We start from the raw sequence: 20,023 nt of genomic DNA on the forward strand, positions 1-20,023 counted from the left end.
AAAACACATAGGCGGCGGACCTCAGCCTGAATGGTGTACTAGAGGGCGTGAGAGGAACCATTGTAGGAAGTGAGACTCGGGGCCTATTCTCTTGCATGAGCAGGCAGCAAAGAGACTCCAGAGGGCATTGACCTCCTTGGGCACTGAATGCTGGTAAGGGGTACTTAAGAGACATCAGTGAGCCTCTGCAGAGGGGCACAGAAGCTGTGTAACATAGCGTAGGGACCCTGCGAGAGTGAGGTTGAGTGCAACGGACGCTTGTACCCCCAGCTGGAGGCCACGCAGCCGAAGAGAGGACTATCTAACTAGACTCCCTAACCACATAACACCGGAAGGCGCAGATAGAACGGTGACTGTTGATACAGATGCAGCCCAGGCCACAGCTCACTAAAAGACCCGGAGAGTGGAAAAACATGCAGTGGCAGACAACTGATACGGCGTAGTGGAAAGGAGTGGAAGTGGCGCACGAATACTCCATTTGAACGCGCATAATTCGAAGGCACGACAAAGATGGTGCGCATCATTGGCGAGAGGGGCAGTGTCGTCGCAGAAATAGGCAGGGGAGACAAGACCCAATCTAAGCTATCTTTCGAACAGAAGCGCTTGAAATACCACGATGGAGCTTCTGGAGAAGACTCCAGATCGCAACCCACAGCAAGTGATGACCCAGACACGACATTCGCACTGTGCTTAGGTTCATGGAGAAAACTTTGCAGAGTGGCATAGCATCACTGGGCACAAAAATATGACGCCCTTTCATACGGGATGGATAGAATGGCGGAGCGTATTGATAAACTCACAGAAAGGTTAGACATGTCAAAAAGGCGAATAACGGAGGTGGAAGAAGCGCATACCACGCTTGATGCGATCACAAACAGCTGGGGAAAGTGATGCAAGTCCTGCAGGAAAAGACGGAGGACATAGAGGCGCGCTTTCGAAGATGCAATCTGCGGATTACGGGCCTGCCGGAAATAACGTCCACCGGTAATATGGAGCAATTCGTGGAGAAGCTGTCGGTAACTCTGCTAGGAGAGGGGGGTCTTCTCCGCGATGTTCATTGTTGAGAGAGGGCATCGAACTCTGAGTCCTAAACCACCTGTGAGCGCCCTGCCTAGCCGATGAATCGCGAAGCTACTTAATTACCGTGACCGGGATGTGGCGCTACACATAGCCAGAGAAAAGAAAACTTAACGGTATGAGGGCTACGGGTTGTTGCTGTAGCTAGACTTCACAGCCCGAGTCCAGGAGGCACGTCAACACTTTGTACCACTAAAAAAGCAGCTCAGAGATATGGGAGTTGACTACGCCATGCTGTATCCTGCAAAGCTTAGGGTGAACAGACAAGGGCGCTCACATATATTTACGGATCCCAAGTCACTGCAGCAGGCCATCAAACTCTGGGCGGAGGAACATCGAGGCAGTCCGGAAAGCAGGCTCCTGGACGAAGCGACCGGAGGTCCACTGGACGAACAGGACTGTGACCAAGTGACTCTGCACATAAGATAAGTAAAGTGGGAGGGGGGGAGATCGGGAAGGGAGCTCAGAGTTTGGGGCCTAGAGGAGTGTCAGCCTTGCATGTATGTATGTATGTATAACACACTTGTAAAGCGCTTGCTGTCACCCAACGGGCATCCTGGCGCTGAGATCTAACAGGTCCTGAAGCACAATCAAGAGAAGGGTCAGAGAGTGATTATCCTAGCCTGGGGAATAAATGAGTTTTTAAAAGTTTTTTAAAAGAAAGGAGGTCTCCCACGCATCTAAGCGATAGTGGCAAGTCGTTCCACAATTTAGATGCCGTGAAACCAAAACAGCGGCCACCCATTCGCTTTCTCCGGAACTTAGGAACAACCGCCAAATAGGCGGAAGCAGACCGGAGAGCTCTTGCGGGGATGTACCATGTGAACATCTCCTGCAGGGGCAACGGTCCAGAGTCATGTAGAGCCCGGAAGACCAAACAAAGCGCCTTAAATTCAATCCGTTGAGGGATAGGGAGCCAGTGTAAATCTCTGAGAGCTGCAGAGGAGGAATCAGAGCGGCGGCGGGAGAGTGCTAACTTAGCCGCGAAGTTCTGCACTCTTTGCAGCTTACCTATCGCCGTAGCAGGTGCCCCCAGAAGTAGTGCATTGCAGTAATCCAGTCTGCTAAGGATAATGCTGCGCACTACTTCTGATCTGGCATTAACAGGGAGCAAAGGAAGAATCTTCCTGAGAGAGCGCAGAAGGCCCATGCAGGTGGATACTGTTTTATCAATGAAACCGTCCAGTTGAAGACTTGGTTCCATTGTCACTCCTAGATTCCGAACCGAGGTTGCTACTGCCGCCGTGCCCTGAAAGGAGGAAGGCCAAAAGTCTTGTGGCAAAGATCGAGGGACCCGGTCCACTGAGCAGTGTAACACCTCTGTCTTAGTGCTGTTAAATTGCAGCGAGTTGTTGCTCAGCCATGTTGCCGTGGTGACCATGCAATGGTGAAAGGTCTCCAAGGACACCGCATTCTCCCCTTCAAAGGAGAAAATGAGCTGGGTGTCATCAGCGTAGTTGGTGACTGAAATGCCAAATGTTTTTATTAACTTGATCAGGGGGCGGAGGTATAGATTAAAAAGGATGGGGCTGATGGCCGAGCCCTGGGGTACTCCCTGACCAACCCTCTTAACGATGGATTTATAGGGGGGGAGGGCAACCACCTGATGTCTATTGGCCAGGTATGAAACCAGCCAATCCCGGGCGGTGCCCGTCACCCCCACCTCCTCCAATCTCCTGGTCAAGATGGCGTGGCTGACCGTATCGAACGCTGCCGACATGTCGAGCAGCACTAGAAAGGCTGCTCGTCCATGGTCGGCACGCGAACGAAGGTCGCTCAAGACAGTCACCAATGCTGTTTCGGTTCCATGCGCTGGTCTAAACCCAAACTGCGCCGCGTCCAGACACTCGTTACCTTCCAAAAAACTGGACAGGTGTCTTGTGACCAGTTTTTCCAAGATCTTGATCGGAAAGGGAAGTAACGATATAGGTCTGTGGTTGGCGGGACAGAGGGGATCAAGTGATTCTTTCTTCAGTAAAGGGGAAACCACTGCTAGTTTCCAGCTTTCCGGGACCTGGGCCGAGCTGAGAGATTGGCAACAAATTGCGTGGAGAGGAGAGTATAGCTCTTCTCGAAAAGCTTTCCAGAGTTTGTGTGGGATTACATCCAGAGGGGACCCAGAGGAAACACTATCCGCTAGGGCACCAAACTCTGCAAAGGACGGGAGCGGGAAACTTTCCAGCCTGGCTTTCCCAGCCTCCAACTCCAATAAAGGAGGAGAAGCAGCCTCAGGTGTCATAGGATTTAGGTTGCTCAAGATGGTCGTGATCTTATCCTCAAAGGCCTTAGCCAAGGAGTCACATGTGTGGACTGGAAGGCGACATGGGTCTTTGAGTCTATAGGACGAGAGACATTGTAGTCTGAACTATATTAGAGACTCTATGTAATGGGGTTGGGTATTAAGCCCTAGATGATGGAGCGGGGTAACAAGATTTTTCACAATGAGAAATGAGGGTCGGCGACTGCTGGTAGGGATTGATGAACAAGTTATATTTTGTCGGGGATGGGTAACGGGACTTACTGCAGCCTACGGTAATCGACGCCAGTGCGGCAGGGCATTGGTTTCTCGCTGTTGGGTGCTACACCTTATCCACGGAGCTACTTCCGCCTCAGAGTGCCTTGCACACCGGTTGCAACTTGAGGAGGTAACGGGAGGTGGGGCAGGGGGGATACTTATGGCACAAGCACGGCCAAGTTGGGGGTGATCAGCTGTTGGGAGGGGAATGGGAGGGCAAAGGGCAGAATTCCTGATTGCGGGAGGCGGGGGAGATGGGGGGGGGGGGGAAAGAGGTTTTTTTTTGGAAAGGAATGGTTCTTTCATGGTTTACAGCACGTTATGTACATGTACACAGTACGCAAGTGGTTATAAAAAGGTCAAAGCAGATAGCAGGCTCATGGACGATGGGCGACACACCTCAACCAAGCACACTGAAGGCAGAATATTGCACAGGCACAACCCAATTACATGGCAGGAGATAACAGTGTAGAACTGAAACCGATAGACAGCTTGAGTGCCTTGACTTGGAATGTTAGGGGACTTAACGACCACGCAAGGTTCGGAGGGTACTCAGTTTCCTACATAGGCACAGTGTTGACGTGGCACTTTTACAAGAGACACACCTTCCACAAACAAGTGCGATACTGAGAAGTAAAGGTCTTCTAGGGAACATTAATACCGCAGGGTACACGACACACGCTAGAGGGGTAATGACATGGGTAAATCCCAAATCAGCTTATACATTAGATTTGTTGGAATCGGACCCTAATGGACGGTTTGACATTTCGCGATACAGGGGCAGAGGGCTGGACCTGCTGATGGTCAATGTATATGGTCCCAACTATGATTGCCCTGAATTTTTCTCACAGTTAGCTTCCATGACACAGAGACTACAGGGTGCGTCGATTCTGTGGGGCGGAGACTTCAACATGGTCAGGGATCCAGGTTTAGACCGGTCGCCCACACAGGAAACCATCAGCCGCTGTGAGGGAGCTGGAAAGGGTGATGACATGCATGGCTCTAGAAGACGTATGGCGGGCACGTTACCAGCTCCCTGGGGGCTTCACACAATACTCAGCATACCATAATATACATACCCATATCGATTTCTGGTTGGCTTCCACTGCGCTGTCGGAAAATATACAAGTCTGTAAGGTATTGCCGCGCACACTCTCGAATCACTCACCGGTACTGCTGACATTGGCCACCCCCAAGAAAACCATACCCCCATTTACCTGGCGCTTTCCACCGTACTCCCTGCTGGACCCGGTCTTTCAGCGGGAAGTAGCGGAAGCTATTGAATCCTTTTTTGAGGTTAATGTAGGGTCGGTAGATAGTGTCCAGATGGTTTGGGAGGACTTCAAGGTTTATATACACGGAATTGCAATGACCAAACATTCCGGGGTATTGAAGGCCATACGGCAGAGATTGGCGGACCTACAGCAGAAGCTAAAACAACTGGAGGATCAGCAAGGGATGGATGGGGAAGGAGGACGGGAGGACGAAATAAAGGTTCTATTAGAGGAATACCATGAGGCAGCGAACATTGAGATGAAACACCTAGGTAAATACGCTACAGCTCGCTCCTACGGGGAGGGGGAACGGCCGGCTCTATATTGGCTCAGATCATGAAAGCAAAACGAGGGAAGACACTGATAACACAGGTGAGATCTGCGGATAGAGACTTGATTACAGAAGAGGTAGACATTGCGGATAGATTCCGGCAATATTATGCAGATCTTTATACATCAAGGTCGGAGGGAGAAAAAAAGTCTCCCTGTGTAACGTAGTCTGTGTCCGCCCATCTATAGTCCAGCACTTTTTTGCTCTTTAGCAAGTTTTATGCTGAGTAAAACTGACAAAAATAAAATGTGGATTCGACCTTTACCTATGCAGTAATCTCCTCTCCAAGAATTAAGGACAAAGAATGAACCTTTGATGTCAGAAAGATATTCCTATCTTGTGCCTGAATTGCACAGTATGAAAAGGGAAAATGTTGAATCAATCTTGATATATCCCTGCTTGACCAAACTGTGTGATCCTTGGCAAATACTTTATTTCCCAAGCCTCATTTTTGGTTATTATCACATATAACAGCATCCTCAAATACGCAAGTCAGGATGTCCAATGTGCAAAAACCTCTCTTGTGTTTAATGTATGTATGTATGTATGTATAGGCATTTATATAGCGCACTACTTACCCGTAGGGTCCCAAGGCGCTTCGACCGCTGCGAAACCCTTCCTGGCTTCCCTGAGAGATGGTCCCTTAATGGGTATCTCCAGGGTGAGACCAGGCATCCCCGGCGGTCTGGAACAGCCTATAATGTTGTTCCATCCACATGTAGGGTACACATGAGAACTGACTTTGGATTTGAGTGGGGCAGGTTGTTTTGGATTCGAGAGGGCAGATTGGAGTGGGGAGGATTGTTTTGGATTGGAGGAGGGCAGATTGTTTTGGATTTGAATGGTGCAGATTGCTTTGGCTTGATTAGGTCAGCCTGTTTTGGATTTGAGTGGGGCAGATTGCTGTGGCTTGAGTGGGGCAGCCTGTTTTGGATTTGAATGGGCCGGATTGCTTTGGCTTGAGTGGGACAGATTTTTTTTAGATTGTTGCGGGTGGATTGGGGAGAGGTGAGGTGGATTGGAATGGAGTGCAGTAGACTGGATTGGAGTGGGGTGAATTGGGAGGGAGTGGGTGGATTGGGGTGCAGTGGATTGGAATGGGGCAGATTGGAGTGGGTGACCTTTAATGGGGTGGATTAGAGTGGGATGGGGTGGATTGGAGTGGGGCCGATGGTTTTGGATTGGGTGGAACAGAATGGAATGAGACAGATTGGAGTGGGGCAGATTAGAGTCGGTGGATTGGAATGCAGCAGACTGGGGTGGGGCAGATTTGAGTGGGGTGGATGAGAGTGGGGCAGACTTTTTTGGATTGGAGTGGGGTGGATTGGAGAGGGGCAGATTGGAGTGGGGGAGACTTTTGGATTGGAGTGGGGCAGATTGGAGTGGAATAGATTGGAGTTGGGCAGACTGGAGTGTGCGGATTGGAGTGGGTAGATTGTTTTGGGTTGGAGTAGGGCAGAGTTGAGTGGGACAAATTGAAGTGGGACAGATTGGAGTGGGGTAGATTGGAGTGGGATAGATTGTTTTGGATTGGAGTGGGGCAGATGGTTTTGGATTGAGTGGAGCAGACTGTTTTCGATTGGAGTGGGGTAGATTGGAAGGGACAGATTGTTTTTGATTGGATGGGCAGATTGTAGTATGGCAGACTGTTTTAGATTGTAGTGGAGTAGATTGTTTTGGATTGGAGTAGGGGCAGATCGAGTGCAGAAGATTGGACTGGGACAGAATGTTTTTGGATTGGAGTGAGGGCAGATTGTTTTTTGATTGGAGTGGAGTGAGTTGGGAGGCCTGGAGTGTGGTGGATTGAAGAGGATTGGAGTGGATTGAAGAGGATTGGAGTGGCGTGAGTGGCTTGGAGTGGATTGGATTGAGTAAGGGGGATTGGCGAGGGGTGAGGTGGATGAACTGGAGTGGGGTGGGGTGGATTGGAGTGTACTGCACGATTATGTGTTAAAGCATAATTTCAGAAATTACACCTAAGAAAGAAATAATGTGCATTGCAATAAAATAATCATCAACTTTTGAGAACTGCGCAATGAGCAAAAACTAAAGAAAACATGAGTGAAAAGTGAGAAAAGAAGACTTTTATCAAAATAAAATAAAGTTAACTATAGAAAATACATCTTTGGAATTGTGTTTGCTCTGTTAGGCACATTTTCGCTGGTTACGCACTTTCTGTTTCCAGGACACAAAGTTAAAACAAAACAGTACCTAAATCACATAGGGAGCAGTGGCCAGACACTGATTAAGTTGAATCGATCAGTGCTTGGTCCCTGCTCCACAGAGAGGAATTACGAGGCTGTAAAGAAGAACGCCATGGAAGCCAACAATTGGTAAGCAACAGGCGGGCTGCAAACCCTTTTGATTAACAACAATGTCTCACAAGCAAGATACATGCCCTAGCTCATGATCTTGCAGGCTCAACCCTAAAAATTAGTCTTGAGAAGCGAGAACGGGGCTAATTAACTTGCTTTTTACTGTGCTGCAGAGATCTTGATATGACATCTAAAAAGCAAACTATAGGGTACGTGAAAGCTGAAGCATATGTAGGTCATAGATCTGAGCTGTAAATTTATATTTTTAAAATACTCCTCACTTTAGAGAACAAACTTTTTCTACACCACACTGAGCTTGTCTTCTCTCCTTTTTGATCATGGAGAAAATATGCATTGTACTTACTGTTGTCATGGTGGAACACTTGTTTATATATATTTCACAACCCAGGCATGGTATATGAAGCACAGAGAAGAGCTCAGCTCACTAAGTTGTGTATGGTTTACTAGGCACCTTTTGCTTGAAGTCTACCGTCCTGCTATTTCCTCAGAAGCAAGGGAGGAACAAGAAAATTAAAATACCCCTCTTCGATCCATACCTAGAATGTCATCGAGTGAGCGAAGTGAATAAAACCTACCCACCCTGGAAGAGGTCTCTTTATTCAAACTTCGTCCACCTAGCTCTCCATCTTTTAGGCCTTTCATTCATCTTGTCATGTTTGCACCCATCCATCCTTTCACAATTCCATCCATCCTTTACCATTCTATCCATCCACCTATTCACCATTATAGTCTTCTCAATCCATCTTTCTAATCTACTTCCAACCATTCATCGATCCTTTTACCCATCAATCTATCAATTCTTTTTCATCCATCGATGATTTCACCCTTCTTTTAACACTCTACCTGTCCATCCTTTCACCCTCAAATCCTGCTTTCCATCCACCCATTCATCCCACATTTCATCAATCCTTCAATACTTTCTTTTGCCCATCCAGTCAAAAATTATTTTACCTTTCCATCCATCAATCCTTTAATTCTTGCACCACTCCATCCTTTTGGCTTTTGCTTCTTGTAACATTGTCTTCCTTTGTATGTCCTTCCTTTCTCTCTTCTTTCCTGCCCTCTCTCTCTCGCTTTCTTTTCCTCTTCATTTAGCAATCTGGTCCTCCTTCCCTGGGACTAACTTTGCATTGTTCACTTCAGTGATTTTTACAAGATTTTTTATGAGATGCAACTCTTCAAACAGAATAATCATAAATAATCAGTGTTTGAATTGTCAAAACCACCCCTGCTAAACATGCTAAAGCGGTAGGTTCAAAACGACACTGAGCAGAAGTATGATGCGCTAGCAAACGTGAGGCCTACAGATAAGCTGCACCACTGTGCATCTGTAATGTACGCTTTTAGGAAATGCCAGGCAAGTAGAAAGGAAATTGGCAGGGACTCATACAGAATGGTATCCTACATACTAGGCAAATGATGGTGTTACTTCTGCAGAGTTCTCTGTGTCTCCTGTCACACTTATGTGAACTTTCCAGAGACTTGTGTTAATGTTGCAAACATATGGAGAGTCACTTATTCAGATGCGTGTGGATACCGTCTGTGTCCTGGATGTGCTCCTAAAGTTTTCAAATTGACCAAAAGAAGTACAACCGCACCAAAGGCTGTGAATAGTATTTGTAACATTGCTCAATATATGGGTATATACTTTCTATTTGCTCTGGGGCATCTAGCGCTCTGGATGAAACAGTGTTAATTAGCATTGCCCCTTAACTCGAGTACAGGGATAATGGATTGAGGTAAATGCCAAAATGGGCCCTGTGTTGGTTTTATGCATATTGGAGTTTCCCAGAAAAGTATGCTTTGATTGACAAAACTGGCATCTACAAATTAAATTGCAGATAGGCTTAATTAAGTCTGACTTTGAACTCTCTGCTGCACCTTCACATAGCTGTCAGTATAGACCAACTAATAAGTAAGAGTTACATTATCACCCAATATCTAGAAAGATGCAGGGAAATAAAAACACCACTACCAGACACCATCTTTCTAAGCCCAACCCTACTGGTTTGGGTAGTAGACTAGTGCTCTTTCAGCGACACTGCAACCTATAGATGCCTTTTCATTGTTCTACTGCTATTGAGGAAGCCTAATATTGACACTGTGAGGAGGTGAAAACTTTGCCCCCTACAGGTACAGATTTATCACCAAATCTCTGAAAGCTAAGAAGTATCAAGGTACCTGAAAAACTATTTTCGAGCTTCGAAAGAAGCAGATGGTGAAACCAGGCGTTTCTTGCTCCGCCACTGTACTGGTGACGAAATCTTCAAACTATTTTGCAACCTTCCCAACACTGGGGCGCATTATGCCCATGACGGCGCCATAGCTGCCTTCAAGGTCTAATCCAACCCCCAAGTAAACACCGAATTCAAGAGGTTAAATCTATGCCAAGCCTACCAACACAAAGGAAAATCCATGGACCTCTTCTATGCTCGCCTACAAGAACTCAAAAGCACGAGCACTGAGGATGACCCACACAAAGAGGCTTGAGAGCAAATCATCCAAGGCTGCTGCTCAGTAACCCTAAAGTGCTACATCCTCCGGCACCATAACATGCCACTGGACGAGATCCTCCCGCTTGCCCAGTTAAACGAACTGTCCAATGACTGAGCTGACCAATTCGAGAAGGAATTCAACAAGCTTCCCACCCACCCTGCGCCTGCCCCATCAAAATAGAGTCAGCAGCTGCCATCTCTAAGGGGACGCCCTCGTCGATCTGCTAACAGACCAATTCAGGCCGGAAAACCTGACAAGGACATGTGTGACTATTGCGGGTTTACCCCACACCCCCTCCCTGAGTACTGCAAAACATGCTCCTTTTGCTGACTCAATTACTATGCGGAAGTCGGCCATGGCTGATATAGGCCATCCGCCTTCCTTGAGCATGACACACAGTGCCACCAAGAGGTGAAAATGGTCACACTCAACCAAGGGCACCTAAGTTGCGATATCACCTATGGGCCACCATGGCACTCCAGCTGTGGATGATGACAAATAAATCTTCCTAATATCATGCACCCTTGAGCTAAGGAATTCTCTGCGATATGCTCATCTCATCTGTCAAGTCACTATCGTCTGCACACCAATCACCTCTGTGATCGACATTGGCGCATCCGTCAATGTAACCTGCCCGGTGCAGTAGCTTGCCATACATACATCTTACAGCCCACATCACCCTAGATCTATGCTTATGACAGCATTAAACCTATACTGCTAAAAGGGTTGTTCCTCTGCTTTGTCTCCCACGAGGGACATGCCTGCCACACCAAGTTCTTTGTCAAGTCCTCCGACTCTGAGATGCTCATCAGCTGCGATACCATTGAGCACATCCACCTCATCCACTTCACAACTGTGGTGAGCAATCTGGCTGCTGAAATAGATCCAATATTCTGTGATTTTCCCTGCTTGTTTACCAGCATAGGATGCCCGAAAAGAACCCCAATTTCTCGACCCCCACTGTCTGCTCCGTCGCCCTACACCGATGGATTCCATTTCATCTCCGACCTGCGGTGGTGGTTCAACTGCAGAAACTTGAAGAAACAAGGGTTGTCCAAAAGATGTTGGGATCCACTCCATGGGTGTCCCCCACCCCCCACTTTGCAATGTACTGTAGGAGGTTCATCCCCAACCGCATTACACTCGCTGCAACACTTGACTAAAACGTCAAACCCTTAGGCATGGGGGAAGATGGGAGAGGATGTGTTTTTAAGTCATTAAGGACGCGCTCCTCTAGGACACAGTAATGGCATATATGACAAAGAAGTCAAGTGGGTCCCTGGTGCATTTGTCAGGATGACCCTCACTGAGACCGAGAAGAGGAACCCCACATAGAAAAAGAAGCACTCACCATTAGTGGGGCTACCAACATTTTCATCAGTATCTCTATGGGTAGCCATTTAAAGTCATAACCAACCATAAATCCCTTGTTCAATTTTTTCGGGAACCAAACCTTCCCCTCTACACATTGAGAGACGGGCATTGCAGCTAAAAAAGTACCCGTTGTTCATAAGCTATTAGCCAGGGTGCAACAACCCAGCTGATTATCACTTCAGACAACCCTGGCTCTCGCCCAGCGGTCTTAGTGGCCCTCAGACAGAAGCTAACAAGTAAGCTCACTGGATTGCAAAGACAGGCTGCCCGAAATCACTGACTCTCCACGACATCGCTCACACCACGATACCAGACTTGTGCCGCCAAAAAACAATAGAAGCAACAAGTTCCAGTCAATGGAGAGATTTTCTAACAGACATGAAACATTACGACAACATCACTCAGCATGACCTCTCTGCCCCGTGGAATAGCAGACAAACTCAGCAACACAGAACAAGGAGTACTCCAGAGAGGCCGCAAATTTGTAGTACCCACTCGCTGGGAGCCTCCATACTGGCCCTCACACACACACTGGCCACCTAGAGCCATCAAGAGGAAAGCACACTTGCAGATAAAGGCGTGTGTCCCCACTCTGGATGTTGAGGTCAATGACATGGTTGCCTGCTTCCACTGGTGCCAGTATTCAAGTTCCTGTACTGGCTCCCTCCATTTGCCAATGACAAACCCAGTGCAGACCTTTGGTGCGATATCAGTGTGAACTTTGGTTATTTTTCTGATGGACGCCACATGCTGGTAGTTTGGATACATTCTCAAAGTTCCTGATCGAGGAGGTTCTTCCAGGCACCACATTTGATCATACAAAGAAGTGCCTTGGCAAAATCTTCACTGCCTTTGGAGTTCGCATCAGCTTTAAAAGCGACAATTTGCCCCCGTTTCAGAACCAGGGCTTTAGGACAACATTTTGTCTCTCGCAATAACGCACAAGAAAATTAACACCTACTGGTCACAAGCCAATGAAGAGGTTGAAAGACTAATGCGCACAATGAACAAGCCATCCATTCAGAAGAGCGGTGAGAGGCAATGCGGAAGGGTGGACTCCTGAACGCCTGGATATGGACGACACCCAACACAGGAGGGAGCTGGTCCAGCTGCACCCATCCTGCTAATCGTGTCTCTTGTTGGGACAGGCTTCTGCTCCCACAAACACTTATCATCCTATGCTCAAAGCCAGACAAGCAAGACCTACCAAGCCACAACTATGCGGCGCGCAAAAAGAGGAACCCCCTCAGCCCTCCCACCACAGTCACTGCACCACGTGGCACCACTACGCATTGGCACCCCACTCAGGCGCCTGGCCCATTCAGCCTCCTCCTCCGCAGGCTATAAGGACTTTGCTACCAGTCTCCATACCCCACCTCAGCAGTAGTCGCAGCCATGCCTCAAGTTGAGCTCCGACCAATAAGGTGATGCACATTAGATGCTAGACCAGCGTGTGTCGCCCCTGCTCCACATCGCAACGTCCCCACCACGTCTAATGCAAGCTCATGCCAATTGGGGTGACTCCAACCTCATGCCTGCCACCCTTAGGCAAACTCAGCGACCCTGCCGTGGCAGCCCCACACTGGCATACATGGGTCGTGGGTTTGAACAATAACTCCAGGGCCACAAAAGAGACTGATGCCGAAACAGAATCCTCCCTGCTTCTACGCTATGCAGGAGAAAAAATCTACAAGCTGTTCCGTTATCTCCCTGACATGGGTGCAGACAATGACTACCACAAAGCCATCACTGATACTTTGACATCCAAATGAACCCCAATTTTGAGAGGTTTAAGCTTCATCAAATTCAGAAATGCGAGGGGTAATCCACTGACCTTTTCTACACCCACCACCGAGAGCTCGCTAGTACCTGTATGGATGACGGTCCACAGACAGAAATGAGAGCCCAAATCATCCAAGGTTGCTGGTCTGCTACCCTAAATCTTCACATATTTACCAGCCCAACATGTTGCTGGGCGATATCCTAACACTTGCACGCCCCCCCAAACTGTTTGATGACCAGGTAGACCAAATTTAGATGGCATTCCACTGAAATCCACTTCGAAGCACCCCGCCCTTACCCCCCCACTCGCCAACAGCCTACCAAACCAGCTCAAACCGATGAATTCTGTATACGGCGGGTTCACCACACACCGCCATGCGAAATGCCCAGCCAGTGGCAAAACCTGCTTGATGTGCCAACGTCCCAACTAGTTTGCTTAGGGTTGCTGTGACAGGCACCGACTTCCCGCTACCCATAGGCGTGGCAAACCCAAGCGCCAAAGTGTGAGAGCGATGACACAAGCAAACGAGAAACCGAAAGGGAGCTGCCGCCACCTCCACCTTCTGCAGCGCTCCAGCCAAAGATGATGATATCTTCCAAATATCATGCACCCTCAAACCAGGACACCCATCGTGACTAGCACGAGTACGTATTGGATACTCATTGGACACACCCCTGTCACAGTTCTGGTTGACACAGGGGCCTCATTCAGCATCATCAGCCTAGAGCAGTTCCATGCCTTTGACCCAAGCCTCACACTGCTGTGCACCTCAGCTAGAATATTTGCCTACGGGAAATCGTCATCCATCCGCTAGCCGGGGTCTTCACCTGCTCTGTCTAACACAGCACCCAAGTCTGGTCAACAAAATTATTTGTCACCTCCACTGACTCGGAAGCACTCCTCAGCTGTGACACCTACAGCTTGTTCACTTTACTGCTGCCATTAGAGACCTCTCCAGCAACATCAACCAATTAACTGCTTGCTCCAAGAGTTCCTGCACATTTTCACAGGCCTGGGTCGCGTGAGAGGACCTCCAATATCTCTCCACATTGACCCCACAGTTCGTCCTGTTGCACTAAAACATTGGAGAGTCATGTTCCACCTCCGCTCTGCAGTTGAGGCTGACCTTCAAAAGCTGGTAGAATCATGTATCAGGCCCCACCCCATGTGTGTTGCCCATGGTAGTCGCAAACAAACCCAAGCAACCCGGGAGCATCCTATCCTGTATGGACATGCGCCTCCCCAACGAGGCCATACATTCGGAATGCCAAATCTCCTCTACAATTGACGGGCTAATTTCCGATATCAACGGATCCAAGAGGTTCTCAAAACTTGATCTGAACTCAGGGTTCCAACAGCTCAAGCTACACGAGGACTACAGCATGTGCATCACAACATTTTCCACTCATGTCGGCCTCAGCCGCTACCACAGATTGGACTTTGGGATATAATCAGCAGTGGAGGTCTTTCGAAATGCCATTTGTGATGACCTTGCAGGCCTCAAGGGAGTAATCAATGTCGGCGATGACATCCTGATCCACGCTCCTACCTATAAAACCATTGCCGCTGCCTATAGGCAGCACTCAAAAGAATCGGCTCAGCCGGCCTCACACTAAATAACAAGAAGTGTCAGTTCTTCTGCTAAGAAATGGAGTTCTTTGACTACATATTCTCCGATAATAGTATCAGGTTCAACCCTGCCAAACGCATGGATATCAAAGAGGGGGGCGACACCATCCTACACTGCTGAAGTCCAAAACTTCCTTGGCCTCGCAGTATACTGTGGGAGATTCATCCCCAACTTAGCGACCCTAGCTGGCCCTATACAGTACATCACCACAACCTCAACTCCCTGGGTTTGGGGGAAGGTGGAGGACGATGCTTTCCAGGCCATCAATAATCTCTGCTAGAAGGCACAGTAATAGCCTATTTCAACGCTGCGAAGGAATCTAAACTAGTGGTAGATGCCAGCCCCTTCTGCCTTAGTCTGGTCTTAATGCAGCATTCCATCCAGTAATGACCACAGGGCACCAGTCCCATTCGCCAGCAAGACTCTCACAGACAAAGAGAAGCGCTAAGCATACACAGAGTTCCAAAAATCTACTCACCCACTTGCTATGGCGAGACAGATTTAATCAGAACAAGCTATTTTTAGGGCATACTCGTCCATTCTGGTGAGCTGACAAATGGTGTTCTTCTTGCTCACAAAGTGAATGAGCAATAAAGATGTCTTCAAATCTTGCTACCTTGTCACATTTGCTCGGCTTTAAGAGACAGAGGTCAAAAGGCAGTTTGTCTTCAAACATTTACTTTTCCTTCTGTAACTGAAGTTAGAGCATTTTATCAAGTGAACTGTGTGACAATCGCGCTGTGCAAAGCATGTGAAATGAAAGGCTGTAAGAACAAAACACAGAAATACCTAATAAGTAAACTGTTCAAACATTTAAAATATATTTAACTAGTTATGGAGACACGTTTTTGTAATTCTGTGAACAAAAAGATTTTTATAGGATCAAAACAAATCAGAATTTTAAATAGTTTTGCTGAAACCCAATTTCCAAACATTGTTTATGCGCTACACAGTTTTATCAGTAAAACTACAGGTTAGTGTGGGTAAGTTCTGTGATCATTTCAATGGAAAATGTGCTGTCTGTAAATAAAAGTGCAGTACCACATCATGCTTCAATAATATATTTGTGAAAAGTGAGTTTTTAAACATGAACTGGGAAATATTCCTGCCAGATGGCAGTGCTATTAGAGAATCAAAAGGCAAGTCGGGGATCATGTGTACTCTATATGTGGGTTTGATTCTTATTACACATGGAACAAATGTTAAGTCTAGTAATAAAAAAATGTTTTGACAGCAGAAATACTGAATTTGAAGAAAAGGCAGCTCCATAAGACAAAATAAAATATTTGCCTAGGATCACACGTTTAGACCAGTTCATGAGTCACATACATCACAGTTAGGTCAAGTAGACTATTCAAGTTAATAGACCTGAAGGTCTAGTACCATTTTAATGAATTTTCCAAGCCCTATTACATCAAAAAGGAAGCACTTGCTATCAAGTGGGGATGCCATCACTTCCTCTTATACCTCTTCCGAGTCATAACAGACCACAAATTGTTCATATCAGTCTTCGCAGGTACCTCACCACATCCACCACACCTTTTTGAGAAGTATGGTTTGCAGCTCGAAAATATCAGCTAATGGTGGGCTACAATCCGAGAAGTGATAGGACAGTCGACTACCTCTCCAGATACCTAGCGGATCCGACCTGTCCAATGCTGAGAAGTAGGTCCACTGGATAGCAGAAGTAGGGTGCACCCGAACTGTCATGCTTCAAGACAGTGAAGTCGCCACCACATCAGATCCCTGTCTCCAGAAGACCTGGTAGGCTGTTGAGTCAGGAAAGTGGAGACTCTTCTGCAGGACTTGGTGAACCGTGATGACGTTGTCCAGCGAGACTTAACCTCATTGTAGAACATCCACCATGATTCCAGTGCCACTGAGCCACTCCTCCTTCTCAGGTGCCACAGACTTGTCATCCCCCGATTACTGAGGCCTACCATGCTGTCCTTCGCACATACAAGACACCAAGAATCCATAAACATGTAAGCACGCCTAAGGCAGAAAGTCTGGTTACCAGCCCTGGATGCTGATGTTGACGACATGGTTGCCAGATGTCAATGGCGCCAAGTGAGCAAGTTGCCAGACCGACCTCTACCAGTATCAACCGACAGCCCCAGCACGCACGCACCCTTGTTGCAACGTTAGCGTGGATTTCGGTGTCCTAACTGATGGACACCACATGCTCGTCATGTCAGATGCCTTCTCAAAGTTGTAGAGGTTTTGCAAAACACCACATTTTAACACACCAGGAAGAGCCTCAAGAAAATCTTTGCACTCTTAGAAGTTCCAGAAATGCTCAAAAACAACAATTGGCCCCCTTTCAGAGCCAAGACTTCTAAGAGTACCTCAAGTACATTGCTATCATACACAGGAAGATCACCCCTGCTGGCTCCAAGCCAAAGGAGAAGCTGAAAGATTCAACAAAATCATCCGGGTAGCATTTGAATAGCAAGACAATGTAGGAGACACTATCTACAAGACCCTTGGCGCCTACCGGCACAATACACAGCAAAACTCAAAGAGCACCAGCAGGCATCCTATTCAGAAGAGCTGTTTGAGACATCATCCCATACGCTGAACACTGGACTCCATAACCCATTGATGTGACAGCCACCAACAGAGGACAAAGCTAAACAACCAGAATACTAGCTTGGCCCATAGCGCTCGAGAAGCAAGCAGGTTCTGGTGCTCAATTAACACCCTTGTGGGAAGTTTCAACTGCCATACAAGACACGTCCACTCCAAGTACCGGACATCAAGTGCTCAGTGATGACTGCAAATAACAGCACAGAGAAGGTCACAGCAGCCGTGGTCCATGCATGTAACAGCCGTAGGGCGGTAGGACCGGGTAAGGGGGGGGGGGGGGGGATTTTGAGCAACGATGCCAAGGAAAAATTAAATAAATAAATATTTTTCCCTCTGCATCGTCTCTCGAGATCCCCCCTTACCCGGCCACACTGCCCCACCACCCTGTTACCTGCACGGACCGCAGCTGGTCACAAGGAATGTGTCTGCCTTCACCAAGTGGCTCCTGCAAACCCCCAGAGAGATCAGAACCCGGATCCACCAGATACCCCACCAAGGGAGTAGGAGGAGCATCGGAAGATGGAACAACATCAGAGTGATACACCTCCCTGCCCAACATCCCAGTCAGCAGCTCCCCTCAACCCAGGAGTAGTCCAACCACCACAAACACCAGAACCTCGCACCTAGCCTGAGATAGGCCGGGGAAGCCCGAAACGATTGCGACCCACCATCAAGAAACCAAAGAAGCCTGAGGACTACGGCTTTGAATAGTTCATTGACACCTAGGACCACAACGTCTGCAAAACATTTACTGTATGGTGAAAATTTGCGAATGGTGATTGTTTTTTGTTGTTGAAGGTTTTGGAGGAATGTAGTAAGGTGTACTCACACACGCAGACCAGTACCGACCTCACATTGAAGTTAGGGAGTGAGCCAATAAAGCGGGGGAAGCCCCAGCAGCGCCAGTGTTGTTAAATTGGGCTATTTATCGCACAAATGGGGGATATTTTTCACCATTTGTGTGTGAAAAAACATAAATGGCTGGAACCTACTTTTTAGGCGTATATTAGCCCGTTGTGCACATTTAATTAAAGCTGTGCGGCGCCTCAGCAATGTCAGCACTGGAGTGGACGCAGAGCTCACTGCGAGGGATGGAGAGGAACGAAAGGTCAGTATGCACGCAGCGTGGAGGTAAGAGAGGAGCCTGGCCAGGGTCACAGACTGGGTGAGGGGGTAGTGGGTGCGCTGTGGAGGAGGGTAGCAGAGCTGGTATGGGCTTGTGGTACTGTGTTTTTATGAGGGAGCGAGTTGGTGTTCTGCACCCTTTCTCCCACTTCAAGAGAGATGGTAGGTATCTCGTATATTATGTTGCATGTAGTACGAGGTGTATGTCGTGGGAGTAGTCATAGAGTTGCATGCCCTCTGGTGCTGTGTCCACAGTGAGGGTACCCTCCATGTGCCCCCGGCTGCCTCTATTATTAGAGGTGCTGCACTCCTCAGGCTCACTGAGCTCCACAGAGAGGCATCCTCCGCCAGCATGTGCCAGGTCCCAGCGCCTCTCACAGTGCAGCTCTCTGGCCAGTTCCTTCAGTTGTATTGTCCATATGGAGACCTACCCTCATTGACCTTGGGGAGCGTTACTGAAAGAGTTTTCTAGGTCTGGAAGATGTATGATAAGACTGACCCAGAATAGCTTGTGGTGAAGCTCACTTCATAAAAGACCAGGGACTGGGCAGTTTGGACCAAGCTGAGATCATTATGGCAATAGAATACGAGTTGGGTTTGAAATTCCAGATGCATATGGCGAGAAGCTCATGACGTCAAAAGAAAGAGTAGATTACATCCCTGATAAAAAGGATATTTACGAATGAGCTGCGAGTGTGCAGATGCAGCGACCTCACGGCACCATTACATAGGTTCTTCTGGAACCTCTATTTAAACATGTCTAAAATGTTTGACCATAATTAGTGTACATGACCTAAATAGGATTTACCTAATTTAATTGTTGTTCTTTAAAATTGTGTGTTCTAAAGTTTGCATAAAAGGTTACTTTAAGCAAGCTCTGTAATGACTGTGATGGTAATGTAAAGGTATGCAAGAAATAAAGTTCCTTATGATAAGGAAGCTGTTTCCTGAGTTTATTTGCTTTACTTCTTTGTCCTGTACTTCTATATTTAATCCTTTGCCTGTGTCAGTGAAGTATATAGGGGACTTCTGAATGTATCTGTATCATGACTTATACCCAGGCTTTGTCAGCACTGCAGCTGTACAGAATATAAGTAAGATAGGTGCCCCATAAATGAAAACATAAGGTATCCTAACTTTGGGCTGGGGTTTTTTAAATAACATTGTACCACTATTTGGACAGAAGGAAACTTGTGACGAAGAACCGATTAATGACTCTACCTCCTCGGACTCATTGCACGAACAATTGTCCCCTCCTCCGCTTTCAGACCCCAGCTCTTTGTCCTGTTGAGCACTGTTCCTTTAAGGCTTCTCTGCCAGCAACTCCCTCTGACGTGGTCATATGATCTCGTCCGCTTCAAAGAGGAAGAGACGGGAGGAATGGAGTTTGCGCTTGGAAGATGCTGGAGAGGAGTATTCGAGTTGTTTGCAGGAGACCGAGATGTCCTGACCTTCATCATGGTGCCGGGACTCAGAGAGCTACAGACCTGTCC

The 20,023-nt window shown here is 47.6% G+C and overlaps 1 protein-coding gene and 1 pseudogene across 2 annotated transcripts in view; one reads left to right on the plus strand and one right to left on the minus strand.

The window, feature by feature from the left end:
• The window catches only part of ELF1 (E74 like ETS transcription factor 1), a 665,417-nt gene that overhangs the window by 634,272 nt on the left and 11,122 nt on the right, over positions 1 to 20,023 (minus strand). The gene's annotated exons all lie outside the window — the stretch shown is intronic.
• LOC147698329 (acyl carrier protein, mitochondrial pseudogene) lies at positions 4,961 to 19,216 on the plus strand (annotated as a pseudogene).

The sequence above is a fragment of the Lissotriton vulgaris genome, chromosome 8 (genome assembly GCF_964263255.1).
Source record: "Lissotriton vulgaris chromosome 8, aLisVul1.2, whole genome shotgun sequence".
Classification (NCBI taxonomy): Eukaryota; Metazoa; Chordata; class Amphibia; order Caudata; family Salamandridae; genus Lissotriton; species Lissotriton vulgaris.